General features: G+C 39.5%; 1 protein-coding gene across 5 annotated transcripts in view; it reads left to right on the top strand.

Annotated features, from left to right (window-relative positions):
• The window catches only part of LOC124874026 (LIM domain containing preferred translocation partner in lipoma), a 211,976-nt gene that overhangs the window by 1,957 nt on the left and 186,039 nt on the right, over positions 1-23,980 (top strand). For 3 of the 5 annotated variants that reach the window (XM_047375165.1, XM_047375166.1, XM_047375167.1), the window contains exon 2: positions 9,495-9,555. The exons of 1 other annotated variant lie outside the window; for it this stretch is intronic. The gene's annotated coding sequence lies outside the window, so the exon portion shown is untranslated. Of the gene's footprint in view, positions 1-9,494; positions 9,556-13,406; positions 13,513-23,980 lie in introns of those variants that run through there. One more of the 5 variants, XM_047375168.1, reaches the window with a different exon arrangement.

The following is a 23,980-nucleotide window of genomic DNA, read 5'->3' as shown; positions in this document are numbered from 1 at the left end:
CTGCTGTCCAGAAGGCCACTATTGACACCCTCAAGCAAGAGGGTAAGACACAGAAAGAAATTTCTGAATGAATAGGCTGTTCCCAGAGTGCTGTATCAAGGCACCTCAGTGGGAAGTCTGTGGGAAGGAAAAAGTGTGGCAGAAAACGCTGCACATCGAGAAGAGGTGACCGGACCCTGAGGAAGATTGTGGAGAAGGGCCGATTCCAGACCTTGGGGGACCTGCGGAAGCAGTGGACTGAGTCTGGAGTAGAAACATCCAGAGCCACCGTGCACAGGCGTGTGCAGGAAATGGGCTACAGGTGCCGCATTCCCCAGGTCAAGCCACTTTTGAACCAGAAACAGCGGCAGAAGCGCCTGACCTGGGCTACAGAGAAGCAGCACTGGACTGTTGCTCAGTGGTCCAAAGTACTTTTTTTAGATGAAAGCAAATTCTGCATGTCATTCAGAAATCAAGGTGCCAGAGTCTGGAGGAAGACTGGGGAGAAGGAAATGCCAAAATGCCAGAAGTCCAGTGTCAAGTACCCACAGTCAGTGATGGTCTGGGGTGCCGTGTCAGCTGCTGGTGTTGGTCCACTGTGTTTTATCAAGGGCAGGGTCAATGCAGCTAGCTATCAGGAGATTTTGGAGCACTTCGTGCTTCCATCTGCTGAAAAGCTTTATGGAGATGAAGATTTCATTTTTCAGCACGACCTGGCACCTGCTCACAGTGCCAAAACCACTGGTAAATGGTTTACTGACCATGGTATCACTGTGCTCAATTGGCCTGCCAACTCTCCTGACCTGAACCCCATAGAGAATCTGTGGGATATTGTGAAGAGAACATTGAGAGACTCAAGACCCAACACTCTGGATGAGCTAAAGGCCGCTATCGAAGCATCCTGGGCCTCCATAAGACCTCAGTGCCACAGGCTGATTGCCTCCATGCCACGCCGCATTGAAGCAGTAATTTCTGCAAAAGGATTCCCGATCAAGTATTGAGTGCATAACTGTACATGATTATTTGAAGGTTGACGTTTTTTGTATTAAAAACACTTTTCTTTTATTGGTCGGATGAAATATGCTAATTTTGTGAGATAGGAATTTCGGGTTTTCATGAGCTGTATGTCACAATCATCCGTATTAAGACAATAAAAGACCTGAAATATTTCAGTTAGTGTGCAATGAATCTAAAATATATGAATGTTAAATTTTCATCATGACATTATGGAAAATAATGAACTTTATCACAATATGCTAATATTTTGAGAAGGACCTGTATTTTAGGAGCCAACTGCAGGCCCTGTCAGAGCAGAAAGTCTGACTAATGAACCAGCTAATCTCAGCTTGGAATAGTGGTGCATCAATGAAAAGCATTCAAATCAAGTGTCTCCAGGACTCAAACCCTTTCAAATTAGACGCCACCTATTAGTTTTGTGGAAATATACTTTAGAAATAAATTATCAGTAAAGCATTGAAATGATATAAAGCATAAATACATCAGACCCTCCATATCAAGCGGCTTACCACTATCTTGATATGGTCTGTTTCTCTACAAAGAGCCAAGCAGCAAAATGGTGTAATATTTAGTAAAATAAGCCCTTAAAACCAATGTACTTGGGCCTGTATTCTCAAATATACTCAGCGTCCTGTCGGAGAACTCCTATCTTAACATAAAATTCCTGCCAAGGATTCTCAGCTTATGAGTGATTCAGTTCGCTGCTGAGAACGACTCTAAGCCAGGAAAAGTCGATTCCTATCTAAGTGAGGTGGTGTGGTTGGCCCCGTTGCTAGGTGTAGTTGACCCCGTTGCTAGGTGTGACACTGTCTTCTAAGAGCTGTGATTGGTTGTTGCAAAAGAAAAAAACAAATGTGCTCCTAGTAATCAGTCGAGAGAAATTAACCGATCATAGAATTTAGACTGAATTAAGAAATGTGTAAATCATGATGATGGAACTTAGCAAAATAAAATCACTTGTCACACACTTTAAAATGTTTGAATGTACCTCATTTACATGCTCAGCATTATTTAGATTTTCTTATTATTAGGTTTACTCGCCATGCTGGTGAGTTTTTTTCTCCTTCATCTATTTGATATTAATGAGGACACTCAGCTGTCAGCATTTTACTGTGATTACCTTCTTTTATAAAGAGGTTTGATTTGGCAAAATGACCAAAACATAGTGGAGAACAGAAGGTGGAGAGAAAAAAAAACTGGACAGAGGAGCAGAGCCTGCTGTTGGCACAGCTGGTGGAGAAGAGAGGAGTGTTTAAAGTTAGATTTGGTCCTGGGGTCCCGTTGTGAACAAAGAAGGCAAGTTTATTTGTATAGCATATTTCAGCAACAAAACAATTCAAAGTGCTTTACAAGATGAAAAAAGAACTTTGCAGTGACAAAAACAAGCAAAATACATTGCAGTGGCATGATAAAGGATACAAATGTAAAGAAAAGTTGGACTACAGACTAAAATGAATGAATTAAAATATTTTAGGGCTGAGCGAGCCCACTGTCGGAAAGTCCAATGTTTTAACCCCTTCATTGATGCACTGGGTGACTTGGGAGCATGCTGCCGAGCAGATCAATGCATCGCTCCCTCTGCTTTCAGCACCAGCCTGGAATGTGAGCAGCGCTGGTTCCTGCTGCATTCAGAAGCTAGAGAGGAGATTGCAACACCTCAGCTATGGCTACTGACATCATCATATACAATACAGCAAATTTTTATTCATCACATTTACATCTTCCTTCTATGTATAAAGTGTTTAGATGATTGTACCTGGTCTAGAGTGTGTATTTATTTATATATGTATGTATTCATGTTTATTTTTAAAAGCATTTTTAGTCTGTATATAATAGTTAAATTCTTCTTTATTTGTACATTTTTTTTCACTTTTTAATCTTTATTGTTTCTATTATTTATTTATCCTTTCTAATATCACCTTACTAGATGGAGAAGCAGCTTTTAGTTCTTATGCTCCATGAATCTGGAAAAAAACTCCCAGAAAACTGTAAAAGCTCCGAAACCCTAAGTTGCTTCAAATCAAGATTGAAAACTTTTTGTTTAGAGTGGCCTTTGACTGTGCCATCTAAACATTATTAGTTAAGGTTGCAGTCCAACTTTTCTTTCATTTTCTTATCCATCATTCTATTCTATTTATTTTTTAATTACCTTTATGTTACGGGAATGTACTTTGGCTATTATGTTTTTTAGTTTTTATTTTCCTTCATGTGAAGCACTTTGAATTGTCTTGCTACTGAAATGTGCTATATAAACTTGTTTTGCCTTACTAGAGGAGCACCTTTAACCTTTCCTGCTGATGAAACTGTTTAATTTTCCCCTAGAGGGATGATAAGGGTAATCATATCTATATATTAATAATAATATGACTATTATGGAAGTTTATGTGCCTGTTTACTTGACTGTCTAGAGGGTGGATCACTGCACGATCGAGCCGATAGCGTTTTATTAATTCACTTGTTTATTGTTCGGAGAATATCTCTCCTTTCTCTCTGTCTTTCCACCATCTTCTCTTAAGACACTCTTAGGCTCACTAAAAGTCCTCCTCACTACTCTTTAACATTTGTTCACTTAGGAGTTCTCTTAAGGCCTAAGATGCTCCATGAATAACTTTTATCTAAAAAATCTTAGAATTCGAGAAATTCCAATATGTTTCTTAAAATGATGTCAGCAGGAGCTACTTTTAGTCTTTGGATCCTTTGTGAATATGATCCCTGGTGTTCTACAGTTTTGCTCATGCATGTGTATTCAGATTAAAATAATAAACAATAACCAAATTTTAAATAAACTGTAATAATATCAGAAACGTTTTATTCTTTACAAAAGGCAATTAGATTGAGTTATGTGTTTTTGTTTTAAATTTTTGTGTTAATGCAATTCAAAGGGCTTTACAGAACAAATAATAAACCGAAGTATAAACTGACAAGACAAGCAATGCATTAATGGAACAGCATCCAACTGTATGCATGACTTAAAAAAAGGAAGCAGTAAAAAAACAAATTTAAATCAATTGGTAAGAACCGATGACACAAACTGATAAACTGTTGAGATAAACGTTAGTCTTTATAGGGAAAGTTGCATTAAACAATAATGTTCTCAGCTCAGATTTAAATTAGTTTCTGCACATGCCAACTTTTTAAGGAAGTTTGTTCCAGGGCCATGAAGCACAGAAACTGTATGCTGCCTTGTTCACTTCTGGTCCTTGATACACGGATGTCTCTGCAGACCTGAGGGATTAGGTCTCTCATACCTGACAAGCAACTCTAAACCACATTTATGCTCAAAAGCATTCACTGCCTGATTGTCCAATAACACAATGTTAAATCTACTATTTTACAAACAGGAAGTACTGCAGTTTAGGCACTGGTGTTCTATAATCAATTTCCCCGGTGTTCGTCAGGACTCTGGCAGCAGCATTTTGGGTGAGCTGCAGCTGCCTGAAGGATTTTCTTTATTTTTTTAGTATCACTGATACATGTAAGGACAATATTAAGATGCAGGCTACTTTTTTATCTGACCACAAACAGCATATTGCCAAAAGTTTTTTTCTGTCTACTTTTACATGTCCGTGAACTTTGATGACATCCAATTCTTAATCTATAAAGTCCAATTTGTTAATGGACCCACTGTTGCCAGCTATAGCAACTATCTTCCACAACATTAAGGAGTGTGTTCATAGTTAAATGAGAAAGCCAGAATTGCAGTCTCTGCTCTAATTCATCCCAAAGGTGTTCAAGAAGGTTGGGGTCAGGATTCTGTGCAGGTCAACATTGTATTAGCTGAAATAATGAGAAAATAGTACCAACTCCAATGCAGTGTCAGCAGATTCAAGCATTTAGAATGCTGTAGCAAGTAAATCGTCATTGTTGCTGAAAGAACGTCAACTTAGCAAAGTTTATTTACAATTTGCTACAATATTTGCATAGCACTTCCATAAATTCAGTAGTGGTGGCAGATTTGTGTAGTGTGTGTGTATATATATAGATGTCTAAAAGTTGTAACTCCTGCTACGAAATTTCGACATGTCCAAAATATCTGGGATGGAGTGGTTTAGCGTGAGATTCTACAATATCCGGTCTGCAAGTATAGCGTGACTGAAACATTACAATTGTCTATCTTGCTATAATCTAATGCTTCAGTTTTTCTGTGTCCTACTTTGTCAACATCTGTGGAAAAAAAAAATAGGTCTGAGTCCTTAACTCTACCTAGTGTAAATGTCATCAGCGTAGATGTGGTAATAAGAGAGGATGTAATACTGCACAACCTAAACTAGGGGGAGCATGTGAATGTTGAATTCAAATGGCCTGAGAACACAGCCTTGCAGAACCCCACATCTTTGCTCAGATTTTTAAATGCCCAATGACACAAAATAGTTCTGGTCTGTCAAGTGAGGTTAAAAACACTTGCACAGAGCCAGAATTTCACAGATACTTTTCTATCAGTCAGTATTTAATGAATAACTGAGTCAAATTATGTATGGAATGCATGCACAATCATACCGTTTCTAGGTAATTGAGGACAAAAATATGCAGCTCACCATTGTCCAGGATGTAGTTTGCACAGTTGAAATGATGCTCCGTAGAGCTTTCTGTATATTTACCTCCTATTTACCATTTGGATTGCAACAGGCTAGAGATGTATTAAGAGATCCTTATGTACTGCGAATGGACTCGTATACCATAGTTGCAGAGAGTCAGTCCAGGTTCCTCGTGTTCACTTGGTAGTTTTTTCGTCAAGCAGGCTTTTTATATTTATGTGAAGGTCTCCCTCCTCCAGCTGCTTTAACCAAAAAGCCTTTGTGAAAGTTTTGAGCTTCCGCTCCCTGCTCGCGAGAGGAACAAGGACATCGGTCTAGACCTTAGATGTTATGCTGTTATGAAATGAAAAATAAATGCCACTTTTTTCTCCAAAAGACTGAATACAAAGTTTGGCTTAGATGTGAATTTCAAATCAATAACACCAAGGTCCCCTTAGGGAGAGCTGTCATCAAACCGAATCCATCTGCATCGCTGCGACACATTTTCTACTCAGCCAACATTAAACAGAACTGTCTTTAAAATCTCAGGCTAAAAAGGGCTCGTGTGACAGCGCTGATGATGTTTAAGTTGAAAGATAGATGCCTCAGCTGCCTTTGAGCCCGGGCCCCCATGGTTGCTTCTTCTGTTTGTGCGTCTCGGCATATTTTAATGAGGGGAAAAAACACCTGTTGTCACAAGCAGAAGTGCATCACAGTACATGTAGTTCACAAAAATTACCGCATAATGTGTTCTTTTGATCAACATAAGCAGTTTCTTCCTGTAAGCATTGGTGGGAAAACAGCCAAATGTCGGATTTAATTGATATAAAACCCATCATTTTAATTCACTGAACCAGATTATACAGTAATGTTTAATAAGAAAAGATAATTATTAAAGGAAGACCTGTTTATGTTGGTCAAAATCCACCGAAATCTGTTCTTAATACACTGATGTGGTTTTGCAAATATTCCCAAACTGATTTTAAAATGAATTGCTGCCGAGGGAGTTGTTCTTTGCAGGTTGTCTGTGAGGTGTAAGGAAGAGGAAACTATTCTTGTATAGCAACCGTGTCTACTGGATGGCATTGAGATCATGATCGTGGAGAAATGGCTTACTTTTCAGTAAATTGTACTGCTTGTTTGAGGCATTCGTTGTTTCCAGTGACAGTGTGTGGGGGTCTATAGCTTATAGCTGCCTGTGTGCTCTCATCGACTGAAAGTTACTGCATTTGCCAGCTTGGTTAAATAGGGGATGACTTATAAAGGTTGAACTGATGCTGCTTTAAATGGTTTTGCCTGGCCCCCAAGTGCTGTAGTGCTTCCCCTCAAAAACATACACCGAAGTGTCTGTTTTTTTCACTAAAGCAGTTCTGGGGTTATCTTAATGAGAACATGTCTTCCCTGTTATGTTCAAATTTGTCACTTAAAAATAAACAATCTAGTTCAATAACTCTTTAATAGATTACAGTTTGTTTTTGTGAACAATCTTCATAATGTATCATGCTGGCCTCTTATTTTTAGCTAAGTAGTATGTATGCTTATTTCCAGAGGTACTTTCTATGTAAAAGAAAAAAAAAGTAAAACTTTAAAGGCAGTAGTAGCTTCTTCAGTGGCTTCATCTAGGAGAGAAAGACAGTTAAGCAGATGAACTCAGAGACAGTTTTCAAGTCTAGAGGATAAAAGAGAAAACATACAGTTAGTCACAGTAGAAGCTCAGCCAATAGCTATGTCTAGGAGAAAGGGTTAAATACTTTTGTGGGGACATCATGATAATGTCTACCCCACTCTATCTGATCTATAGCCCTTCAGTAACTGAGTTATGGGCATAAAAGACAGTGGACGTTCATCCAACTGGCAAAATATATTATTGGTAAGCAGGGATTAAATGTAGGGCATTTGTATAGCCTACCAAATATTGCATCTAGGGATTCTCTTGTAATTATAGTATAGCACACATTAAAGTTATGATGTTGGTTGCAATTGGACATATTGTGTAGCTTTCCTTGCAGCGATGCTAAAAATGAAGGCTCATTTTCATCTTCAGCTTACTTAGCAGAAACTTGAAGATTTTGGATCAAAACTGACTGGTATTTGGAGCTGCTTAGAAATTCATCCACCATGACAAAAAAAATCTCTTTTTGAAGAAAAGTAATCCCAGAGCATAATGCTGCCACCACCATGTTTTCCAGGTATGGTGTTCTTTTGGTTATGTGTTTAGCTTTATTTGCCAAACCATGCTTTTGAACTTTGGGCCAAAAGTTTACGTTCGGATGTGCTGGACGCTTATGGTGGGTGCAACATGTAACATGCTGCTTTGCCAAATATTGCAGATTACTTTCTTTTACTTTATAGTTAAAAACAAATATACTGAATGACGATTCAGTGTTCTGATCTGAAGTTCCAGATTTGAAAAGACAGTCCAGTGTTATTACCAGACACAGATCCTCCAACTACTGTTGTTAGTATACTTGGTGGGTTGTTTACACACTAAACAGATCTGTCAGTAATACATAAATGATCATGTAACCAGACACTAGAATTACTGAGGCATCAAGCAGACATTATTGGCTCATCTGGTTCAGTTTGTTGAAAGTGTGCTAGAGAACAGCATCTCACTGAAAAAGTTTTCACCAGCAGGTCTATATTTGTTTGTTTAAAATCAAGCAAGCAACAAGTTGTTTCTGCTCATTAAATGTCTTTATTTATTTCTTTAATATTTCCCCTACTTGGCAGCCAAAATGATGATTGACAACTTCGAAACCTCGTTACACATTTATTATAACACAGTTATGACTGAACATAATCTCACTATACTTTGGAGCTGTATTTAGGCTTGTACTCCATTCAAACAGCTGTGCTCACCTGATATTTCTGCTTTAGACGTTTGTCATGGAGAACTTGAACCAGTCAGATTTTATTACTTGAACTGGCGGTGTACAGGCCAGATACATGGCCTTAGATGAGAATATGTGATAGACAACACATATTTCCAACTCATTCTTTACGCACCAGATTTACATGATTAGGTTTGACGCCAGGAGCAATGGCACTGAAAAAAAAAAACGGGAACAAAAGGAACAATAGCTGCCTGGATGGTGCTGCTCTGAGTCAGTTCGCCCCTTCTCAAATTTGTACCCCCATTTCATACCAGTAAACATACCAGTTTGCATCCCCTTACTTAACATGGAACTTAACCCCAGATTTGCAGATAAACCTTATAAATCGGGCCTCAAGGGTACAGTCCTTATGTTACTGTGCCAATTTAAAAAATTTCATGTAAACCTGTTTAATTCTGCAATATTTGTCCTAAAACCATCTTAGTGCTGCCTGCTTTGGGTTGAAGGGTGGTTACTGCAGTTAAATTTTCACATTGATTCAAACGGTACAGCTTGGTGTATGTCTACGTCACAGCCCTGCGTTCGGATATAAAACCACCTCACTCAGACACTCGCCCTCATTCTGTCCTCCATTGCCTCTGCAGCACCGGCTTCGGGCATCGGTGAATCAGCGCCTTGACCCAACGGCTCAAACTGATAAGGCTGAAGCCCGCTGGGCTCCACATATCCTCCCTCAACCTTTGGTGTCCAGGAGGATGGAAAATCCACCATCTGAAAAGATCTATCTGTGACGAAATTACCAGCATTGCTCCATGTTTCAATATGTCAAATTCAGCTAGCCAGTCATCCCCGCTTACCATTTTTTTCCTGTTGTGGTTGTCATTTGGATGCCATACTGCCCTATGTTTAGTGCCAGGACCCTGACATACCAGACATTAAAGGGACACGTTGCCCTGTGGTCACCAGGTGGAGCATCCAGGTTTTAGGCTGTGTTCTTTCCACTTATGAATGACACAGTCACAGGGGAAGTAGGCCTCCCAGATGACAGTATCTGTTTACTATGCTGGCGTGGTGCTCCACCGCCAAATTAGTGTTAAGTAATCTATTTGTGTAACAAAGAGTTGTCTGTATTTCTCAATCCCTGCAGATTTCAACACACTGCAAAGGACTTCAGCTGTCTTTCAGAAATTCCAAAGAGGAAAATAAAGGTAGGATTACTTTTTCTGTATTTTTTGTTTTATTGTTCTTCTTTGGTACTTTTTGAGTTTACTTCCACTTTCACTGCAAAACCATAGGGACATTTGTGTTGCACTATTGTGGTAAACTACATGTTCTACAGGAAGTTGAAAGGCAACACCAAATTCAGTATGCAACTATCCAATAAAAACAGTGTTGCTCTTCTATGTGTTTTTGCACATGAAGTGTAATGTGACCATTGTATTAGGCCACATTCAGACACAAAGTTATAGAAGAAGGAAGGAGGAAAAATGTTGGCTGAGGGTGGTGTGTCACCAGGGTTTGTTGAAACTATTCTGATGAAACACCCTAAACTACTATTAAAACAACAGTTAAGTGATATTTAAGTTATTTAGTGTTTTGGGATAGATTAGGCATGCCCAACTACTATATATACAGCGTCTTTCAGTGAACCTTTTCATGTTTTGTCACTTTACAACCAAAACCTTCATTGTTAATTCATTTTTATTTGGACTTTATGTGATAGACCAACAAAAGGTAGCACAGAGTTATAAAGTGGAAGGGAAATGATACATTGGTTTTCATTTTGGTTTTAATAAAAATCTAAAAAGTGGGTTTTGACTGTAGCCTGTGCACATGGTGCACCTGCTCTACCAGCTGAGCCACACAGTGCCCCGGGCATTGAGAACTTATGATCCGAACCATTTCATTGTAGTTCTGACTGTATGTTGAGGGTCGTTGTCCTGCTGGAAGCTGAACCAACATCTCAGTCTCACGTCTTTCACAAGTTCTAACAAGTTTTTCCAGCACTGCCCTTTATTTAGTTTTATCTATTTTCCTATGGGGTTTAAGCAGCTTCCCTGTCCCTGGTTAAGAAAAACATCCTCACATCATAATGCTGCCACCACCATGCTTCTCTGTGGAGATGGTGCTTTGACGGTTATGTGCAATGTTGCGTTTTTGTCGCAGAGGGTTTTTGCTTGTAGGCCAAAAAGTACAACTATGGTCCCTTCAACCAGAGCAGCTTCTTCCACATGTTTGCTGTGTCCCCTACAAACAGGGCTTTTTGTGACCTTCTTCAACAGTGCCAGACTCTTTCCATATGCAGGTGATGGATTGCACAGTGTTCTGTACAATGTTTAACGCTTGGGCTTTATCCCGGATCTCTTGAGAATTTCTTCTTACAAACAGACAGGTATTTACTAACTAGGTGACTGCTGAAGGCTCTTGGTTGCTATTTGCTTTTATTTAGGAGTATCAAAGTAAAGGAGGCTAAATGGAAGTTCACACCAAACTTCATATTTATGTTTTTAAAATATGTGCTACTCTGGTCTATCCCATTCCCAGTAAAATACATTAAACTCTGTGGTTGGACGACTGGGTTACTGGGTGTCCTTACCGAGTCAGATCAGGTAACATTTATGTATTACTGACGCAATGGTATTGCTTTACACACTGTGTGTGATGGATGCTACAGTTTTCCTTGCAATAATTAGGGTCACAGTTTTCCCATTCAAACACACTACAAATTTAAGGAGGGAAGAATCTCAACCATGTATTCATGCTTTCCTTCTTGCCTTCAGGTTGAAGCACAATACAGAGAAGGCAGGTAAAAGTGAATCAAAGTTTTCTTACGAGTACTACAATAAACCTTTAGGGGATTTAAAGGCTTTGCATTGAAGAAGCTATCTCAAGCCCAGATGTTAAGAAAAATGATACTTTCAAATGCTCTTAGTGGGTTTTTTTTTTACAAATTGCCATGGAAACAAATGTAATAAGAAAAACTGACCACATGCAGAAACCCTACGTAATGTTTTTGTGTTCTGTATTGAGCAAACGGAAAGATTTGTGGCATCATGGCTTTTTTCTTTGGCGTCCAGGGTTTGGTTGTGAAGAACATTAATGCAGAAGCAGCCGGAGTCTGAATAGCATTGCACTGCCTCTTTAACAGAGAGATAAAAACATTAATCACATTCTTCAGACCTGCTTAAAATGTTCTGACATGTCCTTCTAAACATGTAGTAGGTACAGTCTGTTGAAATTTGGTCATCTGTGAAATGCCCCATGGGTTTATTTTCCTAATTGCCAGCATTCTGCAGCCTCTCTTGTTTTCTCTAAAAACTCCAATAAAAATTTTGAATTAGTTTGCAGAAAAATTCTGTTCACACTGAGTTGGCGAAGCATCTTTCTACCTGGTTTTGGTCTCTTGATAAATATTGCATTGAGTATATTAGGGAAATTTCTCCAGGAAATAGCTTGTGAAAGTTTTTGCTAATAATGCGCGAACATGAACTGCACTGATTGGTGGTTCTTCCCTGAGGGACTGCTGTAAAGTAGGTTGTGCTGTTTCAGGAAATGAGGACTCTAAAGCTGCTGCTCAATACAATCCCAGTCCAGGAAGGTCAATGTAATGTTCTCCCTTAGCAGCTGTTAGGCTTTTGACCCATGGCACTCGTGGGAGTAATCAGACTTTAATTACACCTTCTTAATCACTTGAAGACAATCTGTGCTGGGAGATGACTTCATGTGGTAAATAAGCGATCTCTACCTGCCAGCCTTTGCAGAGTGAATTCTCTGTAATTTAGCAATGCACTAACATAATCCTATCCAACTTAAAGCCAGACCATTCTCTTTATATTCAAATTTCACCTAGGGATGTCCCAGTCTGGATTTGCTTTTATTCCTGTTACTGCTCAGAGTGGTTTTATGAAAAGCATCTGCCAATACTGATAACTTTATACTGCAGTAACATAACTCTCTAGTTTATCAGTGTTACAACATGGTTACTGCTGATGATCTGGAGTCTCTAGAATCCTTTTCTAGATCAATTTCTTGATAGAAACAGATCATTTGGAGTTTTTGCAGGAAAGCCTGTTGGTTTTAATCATATCTGACTCAACACAAACAGGTACAATCGTCAGCAAACTCACATTTTGCTCCAGTTGACAAAGGCTTCATGGTGAGCAGGTTGCTGGAGTGTTAAGCTAATGCTAGCATGTTTACTCTGTTTCTGTGTGTTTATTCAGCTTGTACCATATTTCGATGTGGTTCAAGTTCATCTTGTTTGGATAAAAATAGAGGAAAATAAATCAGTATCAGTGGGGTGTTTAAACATGTTAAAGTGAAGTTCGTCAGGCTGCAGACAAGACAGCGGGTAACAGGATAGCTGAACAGAGTACAGCAGAGTTGCTCTGTTTCATCCTTTTAAACCTTTAACCTCTGTCTGTTTTTAACATGCTGCATTGTAAAATGGGTTTGGGGATCTACATAGTCTAAGGAAAAACCCACGGAGACTGCTGTTTTAGTTAGCCATGGTGTTTCCCTTAATCACTCACATAGAGCTAAAGACAATTTAAAATATCTACCATCAGTCAATGTGTGTTACCTAAAAGATTATATTACAAACAGCATAAAGGGCAGAAAAAGGTTTATATTTTAAGTGCTGTTCCTCTATGTTGTACGCTAATTCTTAAAGATGGATTGGAACCTAAAATTGGTATTGGCAAGTCAAAGCTACAAAAACTAGAGATTAGGAAGTTGGCCAAAAAATTCTGATCGGTGCATCAATTTTAATCCTAAAAAATAAGAGCTGATATAACAGGCTCCCATTTTCATCCATCTTAGGTCAGACTGAGCCCCAAACAACTGTGAAAAGTTCTCTGCAATCATCATCATTATTATTTTAAGTGAGAGGTATGCACCACAGAACTGGCTCTGTGGAGCGACTCTGGCTCACACAGTGTGGCATTCCTAGCTAAAAGCAAACCAAACTGATATTGCCCTCAATACTGTCTCCATATTTTCTCCATATTTGGAAATGTTTACCTCCTCATGATGGTTGACAGAGGTTGGAAGAGGGGATGTGAGTCATTTCAGCAGCACAAGGCTTTCTAAGGGTGAGAGGACTCTTCCTACTGAGTTAAGTAAAGCTAGCAGTTCTCTGTGCTTCAAAGATCCAAAGAGAAGCTGTGAGTATCGTTTGGGCTCCATTTATACTATAAGTTAAACAATGCTGAAATGACTGATCCGTCCATGTATCCTGCTGCATTTCCTGAAACAATGTAGATTGGGGTGCTTTTAGAGGTGACAGGAGATCTGCCATTATTAGTTGCTGCTTGCTCTGATGTTGTAATGGTGACAGGGAGGTGTTGTTGCTGTTTACTTGTATTAGGTACCACACAAAATATTCCGGTTTGTATCTGCATGGAAAAGACAGGCAATTGTTTGGGATTGGGTCACAGGTTCACCCAAGGATCTAAAAGTCTTTTCTTTTTTAAGAGTAGACCCTGCTTGACACTTCACTCAGATGTTTCTTTTAACCTCAGTCTGGCTGATAATATTAATAAATAATAATTAATCTGATAATATTAATAGATTAAATATTTGTGAATACAATTTGGTAAAAAGTCTGGCATGTTTTACTGTCGTTATCATTTGGTTTTATGTGTGTGTGTGTGTATGAGAGAAAGAGAGGATAAACAAGAGAGATTGGTTCATTGAACAACTGTGGCTTAGCAAACATCCACTTTCTAACTGATACCTTAACAAGTCTTCCCTCCCTCCTGGCTCTATTTCTCATACTTCAAAGATTTCATGGCGACTACCTGGCTGCTTTTTCTCCTGCACAAGTTAAGGAAGAGCTAAATGATTTTACTTGGCTGCGAGGGCTGCTGCTGCTGCTGTGCATACTGATGGTTTAATGCAATCATTCTAATTTATATATTTTTTCTAATAGAATACTTTTTTTGTAGAATATGCAGCCCATACGTCTGAAAAGCAGCTGGAAGTCGCTATATGTGTTTTTAATGCTAGCCCTTGCTTCCCTAACCACAGATGAAAATGATAAGTTTTGTTCCAGGGACAAAACAATGTTGACAAAATGACAAAGATAACCTGAGTAAATGTAAAATGCAATTTTCAAATGATGATTTCATTTATTAAGACAGAAAAACTATCTAAACTATCTAAAACTATATGTGTAACACTAGTTGGCTCCCTTTTGTTGAATCATGAATTAACTGTAATTTACCAAATATTTTGGAGTTCATTTTTACTTCTGCTACTGCCAGACGTGCAAACATAGATCCTGTCACACAACATGAAGTAGGCTAAAAGTTCTCAAAAGGTAAGCCAGCATGCTGCGATCTAAATAAACGTAAAAGATAAGAAACAAAGTTTTTTTTTTGGGACTCCAGCGAACCACAGAGAGACCGTCATCCACAAAGGGTGAAAACATGGAACTAAGGTGAATATTCCCAGGAGCAGCCTGCTAACCAAGAGTACTTCAAAAGAACATCAACTCACCCAGGAGGTCAGAAAAGAATCCAGGACACCATCTAAGGGCGGATTCACATTGCTGTTCTGGTCCAGGAATCGGTGAAAGTGAGAAAACTTACACCTTCAGTTGGCCCTATTTGCCTTAACACAGGGATTTTTTTTTAGAGCGGACCAAACAAAGTTATGCAGTTGCAACGGATTGTTTCAAGGCGCAGTATTGCGCCAGTATTGCGTTGTTGTTTGGAAATAGGTGAATGAAGGATTTCCATCCTGCTCTACAGTGCATCTATATTGCTATGGTTCTGAACAAGCCTAGCCAGATACTCCTTGTTTAAAAGCATTTCTAACCCTCCTCACCTGTATTCATGTGTTAAGCAGTACATTTTTTTGCATAAACATGACTGCTCCTGCCTAGCATACTGCCAAATCCACTCCAAGGTGGGGAATCTTCAACAGGTGCTCTGTCTTCGTTGGCGCCAAGACTTAGCAAGTCATTGCAGATCATTCTCGTTCTAGCGCATCCTCCTGCACCTTATCAAGGATCCGCCATGTCCTCTGGGAGAGCGCTCTCTGCTGCAGACAGGGCATCAGTTTCAGAGATTAACAGATTATCTGGCCGCAGCAGTTTTCTTCCTTCTACTCCCTTCGCTGTTCTCTTCTTCCTAGTGGTATTTCAGCATGGCGTCTTGTGAGACATGAAGGTTAAACATTTACTTTTCCCAAAAGTCTTATATTGTGATGAAATAACTCACAGTTGGACTCTATTTTCGAACTAGGTGACTTCTCAAGCCAGTTGGTTGAAGTGGATTTTAGGGGCATCACAGTAAGGTGGGCTAAATACAAATGCACAACACACTTTTCAAATTTCTATTAATAAATAATTTTTAAAACTTATAATTTTTCTTCCAATTTCCAATAATCTACTTTGCCTGTATCACATAACATGCCAATAAAATACACTGAGCCTGACAAGTGAGTTGACTTTATGGATTTCCCCTCAAAATCTTCAGGTTGAAATGTGCATGTTTAAATAAAATGTTTAGCTTCATTTTGAAATACCTGAATGACTCCATTCAAGCTCTGTGCTAACACAGTGAAGTTTAATTCTTCTTTAAAGGGACTGTTTGAAGTTGTAAATTCAGCATGAATTGCAAAAATTCTAAAAACTGTTTTAATTTTGAAGTCTTTATCGGTTTTTTTAAATAAAAAACAGTGTTTCAGAAATGTAAAAAGAAAGGCCTGTGGATAGATGAAATGTGATCTCCTTTACTGGTGATAACCGGTGGTGATAACAGAGCTAAATTTCAGAGAGTAAAACCCGTGCCAGAAGGCAGTGACCGTGTCACTCCTTTCAGGTTTTAATATGAGGCGGCACGGTGACGAGCCGCAGTGCTGGGAGATAATTCCCCACCAGCTTGGATTGTTTAAAGCGCAGTGTAACATGTCAACTCAGCACTACATGGTGCTGCCTTCAGTCAAATTCACCTATTGATAAGCTCCTGAACAAACAGGACTCTCCAGAATGTTCTGTGCAGCTTAGCTATCTGCTAGGTTGGGTTGTATCTCCAGTGACCTTTAGGTGAAAACTATGCAACTTTGGAAAAACAGAAGCTGGAAAAAAAATCTAAAGGCACCCGTTACACAATCCTCCACAGCACCAATATGACAAACACCGGCTCCTTTTAAAGTTCTCTCTGGACCTGTGCTGTTATTCCTCCGTTCATTTATAGGGTGAATTAAAAGTCAGAATTAGGTGTGATTTGTTACCTATGTTGGATGTAAATGTAAATCAGCTGTTCAAAGTGGATACAGAAAATATCTGATATCGGCTGTAATGTTGCAGAAATACCTCCTTTGTACAAATAAACCTAGTACCAAATATAAAGAAATTGGTGTTGGGTTATTATTTTTCTTATAGAATCTAGCTGGTGTCCTTGTTTTCTGACCACATGCTATTATGAAACGTTCAAAAGGAATTGGAGAGTAACAATGCGTCCTGTTCTTGAGATAAAACAATACCAGATATTGGGTTCTTCAGAATGAGACAGGACCATATTTTAACATTATGTCTGAGAAAACTGTGAAAGGGTTTCTCAAATCCCAAAGTGTGTTTTAAAGATTCTGGTGTCATTGCAGAACATTCCAGCCCAACTTTGACATCTCCAGATGTTGCAGATTATCAAGACCGGACACTTTAAAAACATTGAAATAGCCCTTTAGTCATGCGCTGAAAGGAAGTTCTGAAGCAGATCTGCACTTTAGTCACTGTCGCTGAACGGAAAGGGTGGTTGTAAGGGAAGCTGTAGGTTTGATTGCCTTTTCCTCCCCTGCCGCATGTGGATGTACCCTTGAGCTAGGCACTTGACCCCAAGTTGCTTTCTGAGGTGAATGTGAAAAAAGCACTGTGAGTGGTTGGTAGGAAGTCTCTTTCAGTCTGTCCCTGTTTCTGGTTTCTACTGAGTACTGCTACAGTAATGGGTTAAAAGTTGTCAAGGCTTCTACAGTGTCCAACAAAGTCTTTATTTGTCAAGTCTGTCAAAACAATAAGGCAACTGTGAAGGACTTTCTTTCCAACTTCAAAATAAGAGTCTCTTGGATGCAACAGGAAGTCGGGCTTAAAACCTTGTCCTGCATGGGCACACCTTTGCTGCACATCTTCCCCTCTCTCTCCATCCCATTTCCTGTCGGGCAACTTACAAAATAAAGGCCACTCGTGCCACAAAAGGAAAAAAAAAAACCTGTCCTGCACGTGTGGGGCCTATAGTAAGGCCCTTCACTTACCTCACTAGACAACGTCACATGTTGACAGCACCTGGCTAGCACTTCGTGGGACAAACTTCACCTGTGATGAATGTATCTTTAACAATCTGACATAATCTATTAATGTTTATTTAGCTCTAACTGTGGTAAATATTTAACAAATGGCAGGGAGGTTTATGTCCTGAGTTTGCATTTCTGCTTATGTTACTAGTTGTCACTTGTTGACATTTTTAGTTTTGCGTCGTATCAGAAGGTAACAGATGATCATTAGGAATTGAAGGAAGCCGACAGTGGTGTAAACAATGTGATGTAATTAGATCTGATGTGTCTGATAAGGCATGGGAAGAAGACTCTTCACTGTTGACCTTGTAATTTCTGAGCAGCCCTCGCTCATTCAGCAGATTGTGCTTCTACACTATCGGACGTCTTTGAGCAGCACATTTATGAGATTGTCAAGTATGCCACATTAATGTTTAACTACAAATTACAGAGTTGATAAAAGTCTTTGTAGCTTTCTGCTGGCTTTACAACAGTGCCTAGAGCGCTCTACAGAGTTTCTTATAGCCCGCCATCTACCAGAGTGTTTTGAACTAGTTTAGAGGTTTAAAGAAGCAGTTTTCCCCAAATTCCCCTAAACTGACCTAATCTGGTATCTCTACTTAATTTCAAGATACTGGCATGGGCAGATTGGAGGAGATTGTGTGTTTTGAAGATGAGCCCTCCAAATAAATCTTGTAAATAAATTAAGGCATGATTAACAAGAGCAATTACACAGAGGATTGAATGGAGCTAAGGAGAGTCCAGCTGAAGTGGAGATTATCTTTCTTATTAAGGAGATTCACTTTAAGGGGTTGATTACTTTCTGTTTTTTAGTGTTAGATTTGTGTTTACCTCAGAGTTATTGATGCCTTCTTAGCCGCTATTATTCCTTGTGGTTTGGCTTTCACGATGCAGATCGAAGGCTGAGATTACATGTAAAATTTGTTTCATTTGTTTGGGAATAATTACCTTAGGTTTTGAATCAGTCGTAAAGGGATCAAAATGCAGCGTTTTATTTAACCAGCAACTTTAAACATTACATTATATTTATTTATTTGTCTTTACGCACATGGATTTCTATTTTCCACTCTGGGCTGAATTCTTCCTCTCTTTTCTGGTTACACTGGACAGACTGAGTCAATAAACTATCTCAGACCCATTATTGCTCAGTAGATTTCAAAGCTTTGGCTGGACCGCTTAGCTGCATGTCGGTGGCTGTTATTACATTTGAACATGAATCATTACCTAAGTTTAAGGTCTTTGGCGCTTTAATATCATTCTTTACAAGACTTTGCCGGCATTTCTTGTTTCTTTGCCCATGCTAAAAAAAACTCACCTTCATGCTCTGATGTGGTTGTCAACTTTCTCAGATGGGTTGTTGTCAGATTTGTGATGAGTTGTTGGACACTTGACGTCACAGCTGAAGGATTCAATTACCATTTTCATAAACCTTTCATAATGTGGGCTGCAAACGTTTGTTGAAAAGCCAAGATTTCTTTGTCTGTGCTGGAAGTGAACTGCAGCCTGGCTCCTTAAACCAAGTTTACAGTTTAGGTTTTTGTTTTCAAAGTAAGATTTAACTATCCAACAATTCATTGTATATTACGTTTTCGAGACTGGGTTCAAGAGGGAAATATTCCTCCAAGCTCCTCGTGGGGGATCCCAAGACACTCTCAGACCAGAAGAGATTTACAGACTCTCCAATGAGTTATTGGTCTGCCTTTGTGTTTCCTCCATGTGGGACGTGGTCAAAATGCCTGAGAAAAGAAGTAACAGCAGAATTCCTGATCAGATTCCCAAACCCCTTCAACTGACTCCTTTCGGTGTGGAGGAGTGGCAGCTCTGCTTCAATTGTCCTGTGGATGATGAAGCTGCTCACCTTATATCTGAGACTTGATCCCTCTTTATAGAAAGTCTATTTTAGTCACTTGTATCTGAAACCTTATATTTTTAGTCTTGATATGTCTCATTACTGCCAGTTAGGGCCGTAATTGGGACCAGGCAGTTATCGTATTGTTTATTATTGGTTCAATGGGCGCTTTAAACTGTTTAGGGATGCAGTAGTACTGCTTACATTTTAGCTTCTAAGCAGAATTTGTAAGGCTCTGACTCTATGCAGTGATAGATATATTACATTAATGTGCAATGAATTTTTAAATACTTTTTATCATCACTTTTATTACAGTTTTATCACAGTTGCAATAAATACCTCAAAATATTGTGCTAAAACCTAAAGTCAATATCGTTCATCTCTAGCTCTAATGAAGATTAACCTGTGAATCAAAAGTTCTGTCTTTCGGTTTAGGCAAATCTTCACACACTAAGGTCCATTTCATGTTTGAGTCTGCTCTACAGTCCGCTCCCCTTCAAAGCCTTTGTGTCATACATTTTGTGAACTGTACCTGTTTGCTAGAGTCTGCTAGAGGTGTGGATGTCTGTGTGCTAGCCCACAGACTGGCTATGTGCATCGTCACTGGCAATAACCCTCCCAGCCAGAGAGTGGCACAAAACAAACAGCAGGTATAGAAACCGACACTATGGATTATGAGCAGAAGTGGGGAAAGCGATGAAGAAGCTTGCTTAAAAAACATTGGTTACTGATCTGCTGTTTTCCTAGTGTGGATCATTTTTCTCTCAACAAAAATACCAAAACTGCTTTCATCTTTCACTTTTATTTTTCTTTCTGTGTTCTTCTCATCTTCTAAGTGGGCAGTATAAAATTATGTTTTTATTTATTTAAGTTTCATTTACCTTTATCTAAAACCAGCACTGCATTGCCTACCAATGCCCCTTTTCCACTAGTACCAACTCAGAGTGGTTCGCTATGGGTCGAATAGCTTTTTAGGCTTTTTCATCAGTAACGGTTAAGTGAAACGGTTACTGTTTTTAGTACCTGCTGACTTGTGGTTCCAACTCTTCCGAGTTGCACTGAAAACACTGTGTCACTGATTGGATAGGAGGCAGCGTCACCATTCACAGCATATTTTAATAACCTATGTCTAAATCTCATTGGGCTTATTGTATATATGAACTATATTATTGCATCTAGCATTAGGTAGTGTTAGCTTGCCCTTGCATGTCTTCTAGTTTGGATCCTTCCATTTTATTGGGCATGGCTTCCTTCTCTCTCCTGTACCTACCCAGTGTTTCTTCTTGCTGCATACAGCCTTCTTTGGCTCTCTTCCTTCACTCTTTCAGTCTGACAACAGCCATAAAAGGAGCAGCAGTCAAGGCTGTTGTTGTCTTTGCGTCTCTACTAATTATATCACTTCTGACCATGGAGCCTTGCTATTAACGAGATTGTACTCAATTGTAATGGAAAATAAATGAAACAGTGTTAAACTGAGCCGATCTAACCTGAATAGATTAGGTACTGATAGAGAAGAGGCAGGAGGCTGTAGTGAAAACTGTATATCACTTAACATAGTTGTTCAGTTGAGCGACCAATTGAATTGCAGCGTAATCTTCCGCAAGGTGCAGTTGATGTCCGGACAAAAAGAGGTATGTCAAGTCCTTAAAGACAACACCTTCATTACAGCAGGTGAAGTCCCAATCTGTAAATTAATTTCTTGCTCCGTCTTGTTCGGCGTCTTGATCAGAACCCCAAAATGCATAAACTCCTCTGCCTGAGGCCAGGTCTCAGCCCCAGCAGTCTACCCTTTTCTGGTTCAGAACCATGAAGGACCTGACTTCTATTCCTAGTCCACTTTACTCTTAGCTGTGAACTGCTCCAGTGCATTGAGGGCAGAGCCACATCATCTGCAAAAAGCAAAACTGAGACGCTAAGGTTCCCAAAAAGACACCTTCCTCTCTTCAACTATGCTTTGAGATTCTGTCCATAAACATCACCAACTGTACCCGGAACATGGGGCAGCCCTGGCGAAGGCTAACCTACTCTTAAAACTAGTTCAACATTTTACGATGAATGCAGATGGAGCTCTTGCTTTGATCAAACAGAGAATAGATGCCCTGAAAAGCTGACCCTAGAACTCCATACTCATACAGCACCCCTAATACAATGCCTTTAGAAACATGGACATGACTCGTGTTCAGGGTCTGACTGGACAATCAAACTCCTTTGACTTCCTCTGCAACTCCACAAGGTTCTCCCTTTCCAAATCTGGGCAAAGGGAACTGTAAACTCATTGATGGAATAAAAAATCAATGGTTCTAATAGTAACATTCCTGTAAGTTTTGTAAAGCTTTTTCTCTGCATGGGAGCAGCAGCTTTCTAGATTGTATTGTAGAGGAAAGAAAAGGCGGCCATCTCTGGTTCTCTGTAGTCAGCATCTACTTCTGGGTGGGTTTTTTCTGGGTATTTCACTTTGCATTGCTAGCCCACATTCTTTGCTCTACATTAGTTAACCAAATTTGGTCTCCTGAATGTACTTTCCAGCTCTTGTCTTAAAATTCTCACATTCTGTCCTCACCTATTAGTAATAGCTGACAGTTTTAGCATTTTGTTCCACAAGAAATAGATGGCTTTGGAAGGAAAAACCTGCCAAGAGTCCAGTTCTTCACATGTTTTTCATATTTGTGGTAATGCTGCTGAAGTTCCTGAAAAGATTCATGTTTTATTGCAATTAGCTTTGTGTGAAGACCAGTTCACATTGCTGCCTGATTTGCAAACAAGTTTCTGTTGAGAACTTCTCTTCGTTGCTCGTCACGCTTCGCGGTAACTGGTAAACAGCAGCCATCATTAACGGTGTCATAATGGTACCAGTTACTAACAGTGGAGTGATTGTGTGACATTTTGTTTGTGCCCCTGTCATTTAGGAGATCAGATGCCTCTTCATGATTAATCTTTGATTAGACAAAAGCACGGGGCTAATGAGACTCTTCTTCACAAAGTGACTGATCCGCTCGCTTGGCATGGAGTGACAGATGCAGCCCCTAAAGGCCGTCAGATTACTGAAGCAAAACACTGCTATTAATGAAGTGCCAAAACATTGAAACTGAAAAAACATAAATGACATAAGGGTGATGAAAAGATGTATTTGAATAGAAATGTGGTAAAAACTATGAAAGAACATGCATTTATTGTGGAACTTGTTTTCAAATGGATCAATGCAGCAATTTATGGTTTTTGTTATTTTGCCCAATTTTGTTTAATTGAAATTGCTTGAGTGGCCTTTTAGTTTTCATATATTAATGAGAAGCACGCTATAAATAGGAAGATGTTACTGTGATTTCATTTGTTTTATTAATGCCTCCTTTTCTCTAAGGGAACTTTCTTATTCTTAGCTAAGAAATGAGCGCTGATCTATTTGGCTGGAAATACAGCGTGTTAATGTAATTGCCAAAATTTGATTCTTTCAGTCTAGTAGGTCTAGTGTCAATTTAAGATTTTATCTAAATATCTTGGATTGGACTCCACACAAAGCGCAGCACATTTTGGGATTTTTTCTGAAGATCTATTGGAACTGTGACTGTGGTGTCAGCAGCACAGATTTTACCCCATCACTGTTTGAAAGAGCAGTGTTAACAGAGCTGCACATATCAGTCCCCTGTGCATATTTCACATGGCTCATTGGCAGGATTAATTGCCAACAAGTCCCCTGTGGTCCAGGAACGCAATTACCAACTGACCCAAATCATTCTCTTGGCCTGGAGTCACTGTCTCTGCTCTGGCAGCTTTACACCTGAGACACAGTCTCCACATAACCTCACATAAGGCCCCGCTGCAGTCGGGCATCACAGCTCAATCCTAGATTTCTCTGATAAGCACAGTGTGTGCGCAACACGGAGACCTGACAGGTTCATTTTTACCCATTAGGCGGTTCTTGTGGTAAGCAAAGGTTCTCAGTTACCTTGGGATTTTTAGCTCATGATGTGGGCCTCATTTGTGGGTTTGATATCTGCTTTTTAGGAATGTGTGTCCTTTTGAATTCAGACAGTATCTGTTGCAAGTGGGGTATCCTTAGCTCAAACCTATGGTAAAATGTATTGTTAGCCACATACCATGTGCTAAATAAGCACATAAATATTTGTTGTGCAGCTGAGGCTAATGGGATTTTGTCTTTTGTCTAACAGCAGCATAGGGTTAGGCTTCAGGTTACTATCAGGTTGACGTCTGTACTGGATCGTTGCGGCACAATGATGATTTTCTGTTTTCAGCCATTCTGTTGTAAATTTGCTGCTGTGTTTGGGATCATTGTCCTGTTGATGACCAGTTCATGGTTCAGATGAGTTCGTGGTTTACCCATCAGGTGGGTGGCGGGAAGGTGGTTTTGAGAGGCCTCTGTTATCTGCAGCAAGTGACAGTATTTATCTTTGAACCCTGAACTCACATGAGGAAAAACCTGATTGACAAAATGGAAATGTAAACCGAAATGTGAGTGGCTGGATGTGGCAGTGACG

The sequence above is a fragment of the Girardinichthys multiradiatus genome, chromosome 9 (genome assembly GCF_021462225.1).
Source record: "Girardinichthys multiradiatus isolate DD_20200921_A chromosome 9, DD_fGirMul_XY1, whole genome shotgun sequence".
Taxonomy (NCBI): domain Eukaryota; kingdom Metazoa; phylum Chordata; class Actinopteri; order Cyprinodontiformes; family Goodeidae; genus Girardinichthys; species Girardinichthys multiradiatus.
Note: the sequence above shows the minus strand (reverse complement) of the source record. Positions and strands in the feature narration are given on the sequence as shown.